The 15,833-nt window shown below is 41.6% G+C and overlaps 1 pseudogene; it reads right to left on the reverse strand.

The window, feature by feature from the left end:
- Nucleotides 1–375: 375 nt before the first annotated feature.
- Nucleotides 376–15,833, reverse strand: part of LOC100765801 — a 139,976-nt pseudogene continuing 124,518 nt past the window's right edge.

Genomic DNA, 15,833 nt, shown 5'->3' on the forward strand with positions numbered 1-15,833 from the left:
CAAAGGATAACCAGCCTATAGGCCACAACCCCAGAGAACCAAAGAGAACCCTAAGAGAGACATGGATCTGCCTAGGAAGGGGAAAAGGACAAGATCTCCCGAGTAAATTGAGATCATGGGGGGCAGGGGGAGGTGGAAAGGGAGAGGGGAGGTGGGAAGAGGAGTGGGGAAAATGTATAGCTTAATAAAAAAATAAAAAGTTTCAGGAACAGATAGATTCATAGCAGAATTCTATTAGATGTCAGAGATCTACGGCCAATTCTTTCTTTCTTCTTTTCTTTTTTTCTTTTAAACACATGAAACTGTTTAATTAGGTTGTTAGCAATTTAGGAAACCAGTTTGTGAGGATACACCCTTTTCTTAAGAGAACTGAGATCACAAGTAGCTCTGGAGCTGAGGAACAACTTTGATCTTGGGCAAAAGCTGCGGGTCCACAGTTTTCTGATTGGCCTTGCGCTGTTCTGTAATCTTGTATTTCTCCTTCTCTGTGTGAAGATCTCGCCCTCCTGGTGCCTGGGCTTGTGCAGCTGCTGCTTCTTGAAGTAAGCATCAGTCAGATGTTTGTGGATTTTCACCTTGTTGATATTAACTTTTGTAGAGGTGGCGATGACAAACTTGTAGTGTGTTCTTCAAAGAGGAACCCTGTTGAGGGCAAGAGGTCCTGTCACGAGCACTAAACCGCTGCCCAGCTGCTTCAGGAAAACCACTCTCTCGCCCCTGTGGCACCGGTGAAGACGATGAGGAAAGTCCCAAGAGTGGTGCTGGCACTCAGCCTTCTCAAGTGCTGACTGAAGGGCTTTTTGACGTGGCTCAGCAGCTTCCGAGGCACATCTTTGATGGGATAACACCCAGGTATCTCCATCTTGTCACTACCAACTGGTTTTGTGACGGTAGTAAGGACCTTCTTTTTATTCTTTTCAACCTTGGCTTTTGCAGCTGAGTGTTTCCTTTGGTACAGGGCCTTTCTGGAATCCATAGCAGATCGGAGTAGCTGCCAATTCCTCTAACCAGGACAGGGTTTCAGCTGCAATGGTGTTTTCACTTCTTCTAGGGCTTTGTAGCCTCAGGGTCACCCTTTTTGGCTGCACCAGCCAGCGACAGGGGCACCAGCAGCAGGGGCATCACCGCCAGCCTACTTGGATGCAGGTTTCTTCTCTTTTGTGTCACGCTTCTTGGCCTTTTCACCCATTTATCCTGCAAGGTGGGAAAGAGACCAATTCTTTCTAAACGATTTTTTTTTTTAAAGAAATAGAAACAGAAGGACCACTCCCAGATTCCTTCTGCTCAGCCAGTATCACCTAAACCAGGTAAAGGCAAAACAGCAACAAAACAAAACAAAACAAAAAGGAAAGGAAAGGAAGGAAAAAGGAAAGCAAGCAGGCTACAGGCTAATATTCTTGATGACCATGTAGATTCAAATATACTTAATAAAATGCTTAGGAACAAAATACAGATATACTTAAAAAAGGATTATCCACCATGACCAAGTTGGCATTATCCCTGAAATACTGGTATAGTTCAACCTATGCAAGTCAATAAGTGTAATAAACCACATAAATGTATTTAAATATAAAAGATGACATGATCATCCCAATAGATGTCAAAAGCCTTTGACAAAATCCAACATTCCTATTTATTCCTAACACTATAATAAAAGTCCTAGAGACTGTAGGACTGAAGGGAATATACCTCAGCATAACAAAAGCTGTGCATAAAACCCCACAGCTAACATCATCCTAAGTGGAGAAAATGTGAAACAATCCTACTGAAGTCCAAAATGAGACAGGACTGCCCACTCTCCCACTTCTTTTCAATATTGTGCTTAAAGAAGTAGCTGGAACAGTAAGGCAAGAGACGACTATTAAAGCGATACAATAGGAAAAGAAGACACCCAACTATCCCTATTTGCAGATGACATGATATACACTAGAGTTCCCAAAAATTTTACCAGAAAGGTTCTAGAAATTACAAACAAATCCAGCAATGTGGCATTCTGCAGAACCAACTTGCACAAACCAATAGCTTTTTTTTTTTTTGCAGTTTTTTTAATTTGAATTAGAAACAAGATTGTTTTACATGACAATCCCAGTTCCCTTCTCCCTCCCATACCAATAGCTTTTCTACATACCAACAACAAACCTACAGAGAGGGAGATCATGTACAGACTCCTATTCACAATAACATTAAAGAAAATAAAACATCTAGAAATAATGCTAACCAAGGAGATGAAGAACATTTACAACAAAAACCTTAAAAAATCACTGAGGAAGGAGATAAAAAAGAAAGGCATTCCATGCTCATTCATTGGTAGAGTTAATACCATGAAAATGACCATTTTACCAAAATCTATTTATAATTTCAATGCAATCTCAACTCATATATTCAACTGCTTCTCCATGGAAACAGAAAAACTATCCTAAAATTCACATGGAACCATTCAGGAGGGCCCAAACAATCCTGAGCAAAAAGAACATTGCTGGAGAGAAACCATTCCAGATCTATTACGATGTATTACAAAGATATATTCCTTAATACAGAGCCACAGTAATACAGCAATACAGCATCAGCATAAAGACATATGGACCAATGGAACAACACCAAAGTTCAAAACGTGAACACATAACCAGCCACTTAATATTTGATAAAAAAAACGCTAAAAACATAATCTGCAGAAAAGAAGTCATCTTCAACAAAGGGTGCTGGGAAAACTGGATGACCACATGCAGAAGGATGAAATTAGACCCATATCTATCACCTTTAGCATGAAGTAACTCCAAATAGACCAAAGACCTAAATTTGAAATCTGAAGACTGAAACTGCTAGAAGAAAATATATGCACTACCCTATACAATATAGATGTAGGACAGGAATTTCTGAATAGGATTCCATCAAATGATAAGCAGGACTTCCTCACACTAAAATGCTTCTGCATAGCCAAGGAAACAATTTACCAGAAGAGAGGAAGTTCACCGAATGGAAGAATCTTTGCCGCTTACACAGCTAACAGAGGGTTACTATCCAAATTACAAACAATTAAAAAAAAAAAAGAACAAACAAAGGTTTCAAAAACAGACCAGTTCAAAATAAAAGGGGCTTGGGACCTGTCAACAGAGAGTTCTCCAAAGAAGAAAAAATGGTTAAGAAATATTGCTGTTGATAATCCTGTACACTGTGGAAATGTGTTGCTTTGATTGTTAATAAAAAGCTGATTGGCCAGTAACCAGGCAGGAAGTATAGGTGGGATAACCTATAAGGACTTATAACCTATAACCTATAACTTATAACCTATAAGGACTTATAAGGATAAGGACTGAGAGAAGAAGGGTGGAGTCTCAGGAGTCTTCAGGCAGATGCAGAGGAAGTCAGATGCACAAAATGAGGTACCAAGCCATGAGCCATGTTAGAACAAGTAAAGGAATGGAAATGGGTTAATTTAAAATTAAGAGTTAGCTAGTAACAAGCCTGAGCTATTGACTGAGCATTTGTAATTAATAAAAGCCTCAGTGTTTTTTATCTGGGAGCTGGTGGCAGGACAGAAACTTCTGCCAACAACAACAACAATAAATCTCAAAAATGTTCTAGCAATTGGGAAAATGCTAATCAAAATAACAATGAGATTTTAATCTCACCCCAGTCAGAATGGCAAAAATAAGCAAATGCTGAAGGGGTGTGGGGAAACAGAAACTCTCATTCGCTGTTGGTGTGATTGCAAGCTGGTGCAGCCACTCTGGGAATCAGTGCAGAGAATTCTCAAGAAGCTAAAAATAAATTGACCATATGACCAATGTAAACCACTCCTTAGCACATGCATGAAGGGTTTGGCATTGACAACACAGATACTTGCCCTGTCATGTTCAATGCTGCCCTATTCACAATGGGTAGGAAATGGGAACAACCTAAATGCCCTCCACTACGGAATGCATAATGAAAATATGGTACATATATACTATGGAATCTGCAAAGAAGAGGGAAATCATGAACTTTGCGGGTAAATGGATAGAACTAAGAAAGTTCATCTTGAGTAAAGTAACTCAGACCCAGAAAGACAAATGTTGCATATTCTCTCTCATCTCAGGTTTCTATGTGAGTCTATAACCTGGAGTAACTGTAGAAACCAGGAAAGTAAAAAGGGGCCATTGTGGGGAGGGTGAAGGAACAATAGCAAAGAGGAATATAAGAGTGCAAGTGACATGAAGAGGAAATGGGGGGATTAATACAGAAAAAGGAGGTTAAAAATGACAGTAATGATATCTGAAAAATAAGAAATATACTATTAACTGCCTACCTAAAAATACCAAAAGTAATAATAAATAAGTGTATAAATATACATATAAGGTTTAAATGAAAATTTCTTATATGGGCTGACAACGCTGTCTCCAAACTCCAATGACCATCCAATGATTAAATCCCCAACACCAACCATGAAAAAGAGCCCTCTTTTACATTGTTGGTCAGGGTTGCCAAAGAGACTATCAAAACATCCCAGGCTGTTGTTATTGTCCTTGGTCGTCCCTAGCAGTGGAAGGTAAATTCCTACTGCTGAAGACTCCATGCCCTTCAGACATAGGGTACACGGACTCTCTGGGCTGGAACTGACTTGAAATCTTCCTCTCTAGGACTAGTTTTTCAGGTACCAGGAGGTACCATGCAAGCTTCCACAGGAAGGAAGCAACAACAGGCCTACCCAAGCTATGATGCCTGTGAACCACAACAATGAGCAACATGGCATTCTAACCCTAAGGATACAGTAGTGGCACACATACCATGACAGTAAGCAAGAGTTCTCTAATTTGACTTATGGCCCACTCAACAAGGCAGAAAACATCTCTCATACTGGAAAACTAGCCAACCACCCAGGCCTAGCAAAGTCATGTATCTTAGAGGAAGACCTACAACTGCTACTTTGCTAACCAGCATAAGCTGTATCTATATTCTAGATACTTGTTCTCATATTCACACACGAATGTTGTTTTTATCCCTCACCAAGGGATGAGGAAGCTTCTCTTTGCCACAGAAGGAAACCATTACAGAAAACCACAATCATTCAAAGTGGAGAGCAGTGGAACCCAGTCCCCAACAGATACATCCACAATACAACACCTGAACCTAAGAACTCAGGGAATCATTGTAGAAGAGGGGGTGGAAAGATTGTGAGAGCCAGAACAACACGGTGCATGATGTGAGATTGTGTCTCCTAACAATGTCAGAAGCTACAAAGTCTCACCGACCTGAACAAGTAAGACAACAATAGACAAGTTAATGTGGACAGGTTGTTGGGGGAGAGGAGCAGAGGCCATCTAGTCCTCTAACCCATACAAAGGACTGCATGCAGCTAAGGAATGCTGAGAATGAAAAAAAAAATGGTCTTCCCCAGGGAAGAACCTACCAACTGGTTATCTAATATCAAATGGTCATCCCTGAAAATATACATGTCAGTAGAAATATAAACACTGAGCAGACTGAGCAGGTGGTATTTATGTATTTTGGAATATATATGTATGTAACAATACTTAATGAAAAGAGAGGCCATGAACTTGAAAGAGACATAGAAGCTTTTGGAGAGATGAAAGGGAAGTGGGAAAGATATATCAAAACCTCAAAAAGTAAAATAATTTTTTAAACCTCAAGTTTCACATATTCAATATCCTCTGTAACACAAAAAATAAAAGACCCAGAGACAGATATTGGGGTTCAAGCTTCAAGCTAAAGATCAGGAGAGCAAAGCAGCTGGGCACTAGCTCTCACTCTATCTCAGACTGAAATGGCTGATCCTCCAGCAATCCCAAATCTCAGACTGTATTCTCTCCCCAGCGTGGCTGGAGAATCCCGAGACTTCAGTGTCTTCCTATCTTCAATGTGGCTGGAGAATGAATCCCTGATACTGACCACTGAAGACCCTGCTCCTATCTTTTATCCCTTCTAATGCTGGGGGTGTGTGATCCCAGGTGCTGAGATTAACTTTGTGTGAGCTGTTTCTCTTTAGGACTGGGTCAATCTTGCGTAGATCTGGTCCTGGACTCACAGAGATCCATCTACTTCTTAATCTTGAGTCCTAGGATTAAAGATAAGTACCACCACCTCCTAGCTTCTGGTTTCTGGGATTAAAGGTATGTATTACCACTGCCTGATCTCTATATCTTGAGGCTGACTTTGCTATGTGAATCCTCAGGCAAGCTTTAGCAAATCATAAATGATGTATCACCACAATCTTCTTTTCAAAGTACAAGCTACAAAATGATCGATCATCTCCTGTGATATGATCTCAAGTGGTGTGTTTTCACTTCTGACAACTTACAGACAAAATGCATTCTGAGAATATATACACTGCATGGGGTTTTGGTAAAACAAACAAACAAATAAAAAAACACCTAGAAAACATAACTCTGAGAACCCAGGGTGCTTTAGGTTGGCTTTAGGGCACAAGGCTGTGCCTTACCTCCTCATCTGGAAACATTTCTAGCTTTTGTGCTACCTACTTGACCTTCTTTGAAAGGTCAAGGTACCTCTCAGAGCAGTGCCAGCCTCTTTTGCTGTATCATGGCTGGCGGGATGTTGAGAGTGGAGAGGATGATACTGGTACTTGTGGTGAGAAAGATTAGCCTCCATCTTTAGAGTCTCAAGCTTAACATTTGGGAGCTTGTCAATGGTATAACCCTGTGGACTGGAGAGGATAATGAACATCAAATGAAATAATAGCTTTGTGTTTTCCCACATTGCACTGGGATTAGTGGTTTAAGTCAAAGCTAGATCATGAGTCAAATACTTTCAATTCTAAATCCTTGCAGTTTTTTTTCCTTGTGTGTGCAGAGACAGAGACAGAGAGACAAACAGACAGATGGACACACACACACACACACACACACACACACACACACACACACACACACACACGGGGCAGGGTGGGGGAATGGAATGCTTGACTGCTTTTGACTTCCTGCTCCTCCTGCCATTAAACCCTCTCCCCAAATGATCAAGGCTGACTCTCATGTTACACAGGAAGTGAAGTTAGCATCACAGTTGTGGATTTTGGAATGAATTTCTCATATTCACTTAAGAAGGTTCAGAAATGCCAGGCCTGTGTGCAGTCTAGAAAACTCAATCTATCACCAACTTACTGGAAAATGATTGCTTCTTAGCTAAATGTTCAGTTTCACACCACAAAGGAAATATTCCAACTAATGCAGGTTGGGTTCCAGAATCCATTTTAAAAACTATGAAGATTTTTTGTTTTATTTCCTAAAAATAAATAAATAAATGAATAAAAAACCCTATTTGAAGAGGACAAGGCCAAGTCTTTCATGTATTACACATGGCTGACTCCCTCCGGAACTGACTCTGGAGCCACCTTCTGTCTGTGAACACGTGCATCACCCTAAATGCTAGAGTTTAAAAAATGATGAGAAGCCCAGGTTTGTCTTTCATCGGAGAGCCCCGGGGATCCCCATAGCAGATGCTTATGGATACAAAATAACAGAACCCAGAATGGTGATACCCCTTCCCCTTTTCCCCTCCTTGGCTGGTTGTCCCCCATTTCTATTAAAGCTCTCTCTGAAACATACATACTTAAATAGACAAAACCATAGTTAACATGCAGTATGACTTTTATGAGCTTGATGAATCATTGAATGATTTGGAGGGTGTTAAATAACAAGTGTCTGTATCCAAATAAAATCACATGCTGTGTTTGTAGAACAAGGATAAGCCGGGACTAACCACACCACTGCTGTTACCTCATCTCAGAGTTGAATCAGAATGTTGGAGGGTAGCAGAGTTGTATATAATAATCTCACTTTCATCTTCATCAGATTTCCTGAAACAATGGCATGCTTTCATTTTTATGTAAATGCTATAGTGTGGCTAGAATATCCTTCAAAGGTTCATGTGTTAAGGGCGCAATCTTCAGAGTGGTACCCTTGGCAGGTGGTGGATTATTTAGATTTTCAACCTGTGGGTCTGTAGTGGAAAATTGTAATAGAGTCCATGAAAGCCCAGATAAAGGAAGTCAGGTATTTATTGGGGAACCACTCACAAATGACAAAGCAAGGTAGAGAACCGCTGAGGTCTTCTGTGTTTAGCTACCTTCCATCCACTGGGAGTAAGAGCTTTCTCCCAGTTCAGACATAGCACCTGAGATGCCTCCCAAAGGGGCTGGTCCCCCAAAGACTATTGCCTGAAAGAATTCCTGCAACATGGGTCGAGGCCCCTTTGGGGTCATGTATCAGATATCTGGCATAGCAGTATATTTGCATTACAATTTACATTATAATTCATAACAGTAGCAAAATTACAGACAGGAAGTGCAGCAAAATAATTTTATGGTTGAGGTCACCACAACATGAGGAACTGTATTAAGTGTTTATAGCATTAGGAAGATTGAGAAGGTAGAGTCTAGTGGGAGGTTTCTGAGTCACTGGGGACATACCTTTGAAGAGGATTGGAGAACCCTGGTACCTTCTCCTTCCTTTTTTGTTCTTTGGCCATGAAATGAATGCCTTTGCTTAATGCCATGTTTCTTCTATGATATGCTGCCTTGCCACAATGCAGGAGGGCAATGGAGCCAACTAGCCATGGGCCTGGAGTCCCTCAGCTTTGAGCCAAAACAAGCCTTTCTCTCTGTAAGTAGGTTTTTTCAATGTTTATTAAAGCAGCAGAAAGACTATTAACATATAGGTAAGTTTAGCCTCCAGACTGATGGGTGGTAAACATGTAGGCAAGGGCTTGAACCCTCCCCAGGTTTCCTCCTGGCCAACATAGCTTTTGGAGTGTTTTCAGTGGTTGCCATGAAAAATGAGTTTTTGAGAAGAGCCAAAGCTTCTAGACTGATACATAGGCAGTGCCTACCTGAATATCACACTGGGTGCTGGGGTCTTTTCTCTGAAGGCTGTAATTGACTAGTTACTTGCTGCCACTTGTTTTCAACACACAGCTCAGATTTTTCCAGCAAATGAAATTACCCAACTGGTAGAGTCAAACAGTCACTCAGGGCATTTTACCTGTTACAACTTAAAAAAGAACAAAGAGTTCGTTGTGTTCAGTAAAAATGTCTTCAAGAAAAAGGTAGATGGGGAGTGTAGCCTAGGTGCAAAAATGGTTGTTGTTATTATTATTATTATTATTATTATTATTATTATTATTATTATTGGTGAAGGAAATTTTACTGTTCTGCCTTTTTCTCTTTAATACTTTATATTATATACAACATTCTAAGTACAAATGGTAAAATCTTATTGAATAATTTGACTTGGGGATGCAAATAATTTTTAAAACCACAATGGATAAGAGAAATAAATTATAGTTTATGTTGCATGCATATTAACTTTCTAGTGTAATCATTCAAAACTATTGTGACTCAGAACAAGTTTTTACTTTAACCTATTTGTGCAGTGACACTTGAGAGCAGAGAAAAAAATGGCTATCTTTACTGACTTTCATATTACAGACAAAAATCTATTTGAAGAATTATGAGCAAGTGAAGGCGTCTTTTGTAGGGCTGTGGCTGCAGGCCAGCTTAGCCACAGGCAGCACAGCTCTCTAGAGGCAGGTTGCTAACCATCCACACTAGACAGAGATGGACTTCTGTGGACTTCTACAGTGGATTTCTGTGTCCCACAATAGATCCATAGAAACAGAATTTGGGCTTGTTTGTGTCAGGACAAGCATAACAAGTGAGCATCCTGGAGGGTCACTCGACTCTCAAAGCTTAAGAAAAAGTGAGGTGTAGAAGTGACCCAAGATCCATGAGGGATCATCAAAAATCTGTCAAGTCATTTGTGGCAGGGCCTAGGCACTCCCCAATGTATTGAGGCTAAGAGAGTATCCCTCCATGGGGAATGGGCTCCTGAAATCCATTCGTGCACTAAGGATAAATACTGGTTCCTCTGCCAGAGCTCCCATAGATTGCCCAAGCCTCCTAACTGTCACCCATGTTCAGGGAGCCTGGTTTGGTCCTATGTTGGTTCCCCAGCTGTCAGACTGGGGTCCATGAGTTCCCACTTGCTCAGGTCAGCTGTTTCTGTGGGTTTTCCCAGCATGATTGTGATGCCTTTGTTTGTCACTCCTTGGCTCAGTGCTTAGCTGTGGGTTTCTGCTTCTGCTTCCATCAGCTACCGGATGAAGGCTCTAGGATGGCATATAAAGTAGTCATCATTCTCATTATAGGGGAAGGGTATTTAAGTTAACCTCTCCACTATTGCTTAGGTTCCTAGTTGGGGTTATCCTTGTGGCTATCTGTACAATTCCCTAGTGCCAAATTTCTCTTTAAACCTATAATGGCTCCTTCTATTGATGTGTCTATTTTTCTTTCTTCTTTCTTTATTTTTATTTAAATTAGAAACAAGCTTCTTTTGCCTGTCAATTACAGTTACCTCTCCCTCCCCTCCTCCCCTGGACCACACCGACCCCCTATCCCATCCCCTTTCTGCTCCCCAAGATGGGTGAGGCCTTCCATGGGGATCCTCAAAGTCTGTCATATCATTTCTTCCTGATCCCTCTTGTTTTCCTCCCACTCTTCTCCTCTCCTCTTTCTCCTACCTCTCTCCCCTCCAGCCATGCTCCCAATTTTCTCAGGTGATCTTGTCCCTTTCCCCTTCTCCAGGGGACCATGTATGTCTCTCTAAGGGTCCTTCTTGTTTCATAGCTTTTCTGGTGGTATGGATTGTAGGCTGGTAATCCTTTGCTCTATGTCTAAAATTCATATATGAGTGAGTACTTATCATGTTTGTCTTTTTGTGATTGGGTTACCTCACTCAGGATGGTTTCTCCTAGTTCCATCCATTTGCCTGCGAATTTCAAAATTCCATTGCTTTTTTCTGCTGAGTAGTACTCCATTGTATAAATGTACCACATTTTCTCTATCCATTCTTCAGTTGAGGGGCATCTAGGTTGCTTCCAGGTTCTGGATATTACAAATAATGCTTCTATGAACATAGTTGAACAGATGTCCTCATTGTATGAGGTTATATGCCTAAGAGTAGAATTGCTGGATCTTGAGGTAGACTGATTCCCATTTCTGGAGAAACCACCATACTGATTTCCAAAGTGGCTGTACAACTTTGCACTCCCATCAGCAGTGGAGAAGTGTTCCCCTTTCTCCAAATCCTCTCCAGCATAAACTGTTGGTGTTTTTTATTTTAGCCATTCTGATGGGTATAAGATGGAATCTCAGGGTTGTTTTGATTTGCATTTCCCTGATGGCTAAGGATGTTGAGCAATTTCTTAAGTGTCTTTCAGCCATTTTAGATTCCTCTACTGAGAATTCTCTGTTTAGCTCTGTACCCCACTTTTTAATTGAATTATTTGGTGTTTTTGTGACTAGCTTCTTGAGTTCTTTTTTTTTTTCCTGGAAAGGTATAATATCTATTTTTTTTGCAGATTTTTTATTTGAATTAGAAACAAGATTGTTTTACATGTCAATCCTAGTTCCCTCTCCCTCCTCTCCTCCCCTACACCCCCAACTAAAACCCTACCTAACACATATCCTTTCTGCTCCCCAGGGAGGGTGAGGCCTTCCATAGGGGGTCTTCAGAGTGTATCATATCCTTTGGGATAGGGCCTAGGCCCACCCCCATGTGTCTTGGCTCAGGGAGTATCCCTCTATGAAGAAAGGGCTCCCAAAGTCCACACCTATGCTAGGGATAAGAACTGATCTACTACAGGAGGCCCCATGATTTCCAAGGTCTCCTCACTGACACCCACATTCCTGGGGTCTGGGTAAGTCCTGAGCTCTTTGTATATTTTGGAAATCAGCCCTCTGTCAGAAGTGGAGTTGGTGAAGATCCTTTCCCATTCATTTGGCTGCCATTTTATCTTATTGACTATGTCCTTTGCCTTACAGAAGCTTCTCTATTTCAGGAGGTCCCATTTATTAATTGTTGGTCTCAGTGTCTGTGCTACTGGTATTATTTTCAGCAAGCAGTCTCCTGTGACAATTCTTTCAAGGGTACCTCCCACTTTCTCTTCTAAGAGGTTCAGTGTGGTTGGATTTATGTCTATGTCTTTGATCCATTTGGACTTAAGTTTTGTACATTCCACATAGAGGGATACTCTCTCTGCCTAGACACATGGGGGAGGGCGTAGGACCCGTTTTGAATGCGGTGATAATTAGTCAAGTTACAACCCCTCTCCCTTAAGGATACTCTAAGAGTTAAGAAAATAAAAGTAAAACAAAGTGCATAACAGAACAGCACTGGGTCATTCACAAAGCATAAAATTACAATGGTGTGGGATGTGTAAAGTACTAGACATTGTTCATGATAGAACAAAGGATCCAGAATATAGAGTATATGAGCATTATTTTGTTGAATTGCTGGATGGTATGTATAGCATGAGATTGTTTATGTAAAGCATTGATCTGTTATGTTTCTCTCTCTCTCTCTCTCTCTCTCTCTCTCTCTCTCTCTCTCTGGTTTTCCGAGACAGGGTTTCTCTGTGTAGCTTTGGAGCCTATCCTGGCACTCACTCTGGAGACCAGGCTGGCCTCAAACTCATAGAGATCCTCCTGCCTCTGCCTCCCGAGTTCTGGGATTAAAGGTGTGTGCCACCAACGCCCGGCATGTTTATCATCTCTTAATCTCTGTTATAAACAGAAAAATTCTGGAAACTCATCGGTAACACTGATAAAAATGGTTCCTGCTGGACTATGAAGAAGAGAATGGCTAATTGTCATTCTTTTGGTGCCTTATTGTCACTTTACTGGACAGTTTCATAGTTGGTTTTGTTTTGTTTTCTTTCTGAAAACAATTATTCTGGTAGTTGAAAGGTGGAAATATCCCATGTCTCTTGAAGGATGAATGAATAAGCAAAATAGGATATGCATACACACTGGTGTCCTGGCTAGTTTTATGTCAACATAGGCTAGAGTCATTGGAGAGGTGGGAACCTCAGTTGAGAAACTGTCTCTATAATATCAGGCTATAGCCAAGCCTGTGAGCTATTTTCTTAATTAGTGACGGACGTGAAAGGGCTCATCCCACGGTGGATGGAACCACCTGTGGGCATGTGGTCCTGGGTTCTATAAGAAAGCAGGCTGAGCAAGCCATAATGAATAAAGCAGTAAGCAGTAGCTCCCTACTGCCTCTTCATCAGCTCTCTCTCCAGGTCCCTTTTCCGCTTGAGTTCCTGTCCTGATGCCCTTCTGTTAGTATTCAGGCATCTGTACTGGTCTGTCCTTGGGGTTATGACAGGATATTCCCTCACATGCAGCCACTAAGGGCATCACCTGTGTACATTCACTACTTTCCCTTTTAAAAGGGTCCTGCCCACCTCTCATCTCTCTCTCTCTCCTCCCCTCTGTCTGTTCCTTTCTCTCTCTGTTTCTCTACCTGTCTCTCTGTCCAGCCCCTTCTCTTCTGCCATTCCTGTCCCCAGAGGCTGATCTCCCTTTCCCATTTACTTTCCCCCAATAAAAACCCTCCCACCTGAGGGCCTATGGATGATGTGGTGGACTTTGGGGAGCCCCCATCGAGGGCCTACCCTGCCTGGGGAGCGGAGGGTGGATGAGGTGGGGAGTAGGGGGTAGGGATGGGAGTAGGGGAGGGAGAGGGAGAAGGGATTGACATGTGAAACAAGTTTGTTCCTAATTTAAACTAATAAAAAAAATTACAAAAAACCCCTCCCAAACTCTGTTGCATGGAGTCTTTCTCTCTTGAGCCACTTTTTAAATTACAACACTTTCAGTGATGGAATATGATGTGGAAGTATAAGCCAAATAAATCCTTTCCTCCCCACCTTACATTTTGGTTGTGGTGTTTTATCATAGCAATAGAAACCCTAACTAAGACAATGGGTATTAGCCAGACTTTAACGTGAAGGAAACTCCAATGTGCTTTCAGGGGGACAGGCTCTGAGCTTGTTATTATAAAAAGTGAATATGCCAGGGTGCCATATTCAGGGCTCTAAGTGAACTAAACTAGCCATGCATGGAAAGAAAACTAATATGGTTCTTGCTATGCGACGTTCTTGGAGTAGAGCAACTCCTGAGGGCAGAAAATAGAACGGAGTTTTTCTCAGCAGGAGGAGAAGATTGGAGTCAGTGCTCTTGTGTGTGAGCTCCCAGGTTTCCAAGAGGAAAGGCTTTGGTGCAGGTTGGTGATGATGGATCACAGGACTGTAGGGCCACCAAGCACCAGCTCACCGAACTCTGGTGGGTGAGAAACTTTTTTTGCCACTTTTCTGAGTTCTCAACTGGTATCTCTACCCAAAGGATAGATTCACAAGAGAAAAACAGAATTATAATTACATCTATCTACTATCGATGTGGGAGAGACCTAGGGAACGAATAACAAAAATATATAAGGTTTAGCTACTAAACAAAAACAAGAAAACAGTTCAGGCTTAATACTATCTCCATACAGAAGAATGAGGAGGAGGAGGAAGATGATGATGATTATGGGCATGCCTGAGTGAAAAGAAGACAGAAAATCACAGTCAACAGTGGAAAGGTTCCTTACGCTGCCTTCCCCAGTGAGAAGTCTGTAATGACCAAGAATCACCCTCTCTTCATGGTACAGAGACATTTCCGAATGGAGCTGTCTATCCTCTTTTTTTGTATAAAAGAGTCACTTCTCTAATGTTCAGAGCTTCTACAATGTCTGCTGACTCTCAAAATCCATCTCAGAACAATCTTCATTCCCAGAAGTACATTCAGGGGGGCATGCTCTGGCTGCCGCCATCAGTTAGTGGTGAAATGTTAAGCCAACACCCTTGGAATTCCATGTGCATTGTCACACTAAGACTCAAGCGATCCAAAAGAACCTTACTACACACAGCCACAAACTTTATTAGGGAGATTTCTCAGCTTGTGGAGCAAATCTCTGAGGTTAAAGGGTAAGTACAGGAGAATTCTTACAATAGGGTAAGGAAGGACCCACAACATCGATGGAGAGGCAAAGACTGATCTCCACCACTTCCCATTAGACCCAAAGATTTTAAGGGTGATTTTGTGTGATAGGAAGGGATATTTTGTAGTACTGGGTGGATTTTAGAAACATCAACAAACTCATCAAAAATAAAATGTGTGTGTGTGTGTGTGTGTGTGTGTGTGTGTGTGTGTGTGTGTGTGTAGTGGAGATGGAGATGTTTTTAAAAGACCATAGGAGTGAGGCAAGTGGAGGAAATGGAAGCATTTGTGAACTGCAGTAGAGAACCCCTAGATATCTCTTTGAAGGGCAAGGTGAATGGGGGTGATTGTAAAGCCAAAGACATTTCTTTGAAGGTGAGATAAAGAGTGGAGGGGATAGTGTCTGACATGTTGTGAATGAAGAGTTGTTTTCCTTTGAAGTGAGCTAGTGACAAAAGCTCTCTGACCAAGCAAGGTCCTTCCTTGCTCCCTGCCTTTCCACTGACATTCCACTCAAACTCTTAAAACAACTATCTTGTCTCATGGTCACATGTCCAAGCAACTGGAACTGCTGGGTACTGCCATACCCGATGCTTCATTCCTTAAAACTATGAATCTGGGCTGGGAAAATGACTCTTCGGCTTAAACACTCATCACTCATGTATGAGGACCCAAGTTTGAATACCAAGAAGCCTAAATAACCCAGTATTGAGCCTGTGTGTGGGTAATGCCAGTTCTCCTGTACCCAACATTGTTCTCTGACCTCCACATATGATCTGTGGCATCCTTGTGTCCCACAACCAACCCACACATGGACACCAGCAGTAATTAAAAACACTTAAGTTGGAATTTACTCTTTTTGAGGATGGAGTGCTGAAGATTAATCTACCCCGCCACACACACACCAGTTTTGTCATAAATAGGCATAGATGTCTGCAATCCCAACACCTGGAAGACGGAAGCAGGAGGTTCAGTAGTTGAAATTCATCCTCAGCAA

Source organism: Cricetulus griseus, chromosome 2 (assembly GCF_003668045.3).
Source record: "Cricetulus griseus strain 17A/GY chromosome 2, alternate assembly CriGri-PICRH-1.0, whole genome shotgun sequence".
Lineage (NCBI taxonomy): Eukaryota > Metazoa > Chordata > Mammalia > Rodentia > Cricetidae > Cricetulus > Cricetulus griseus.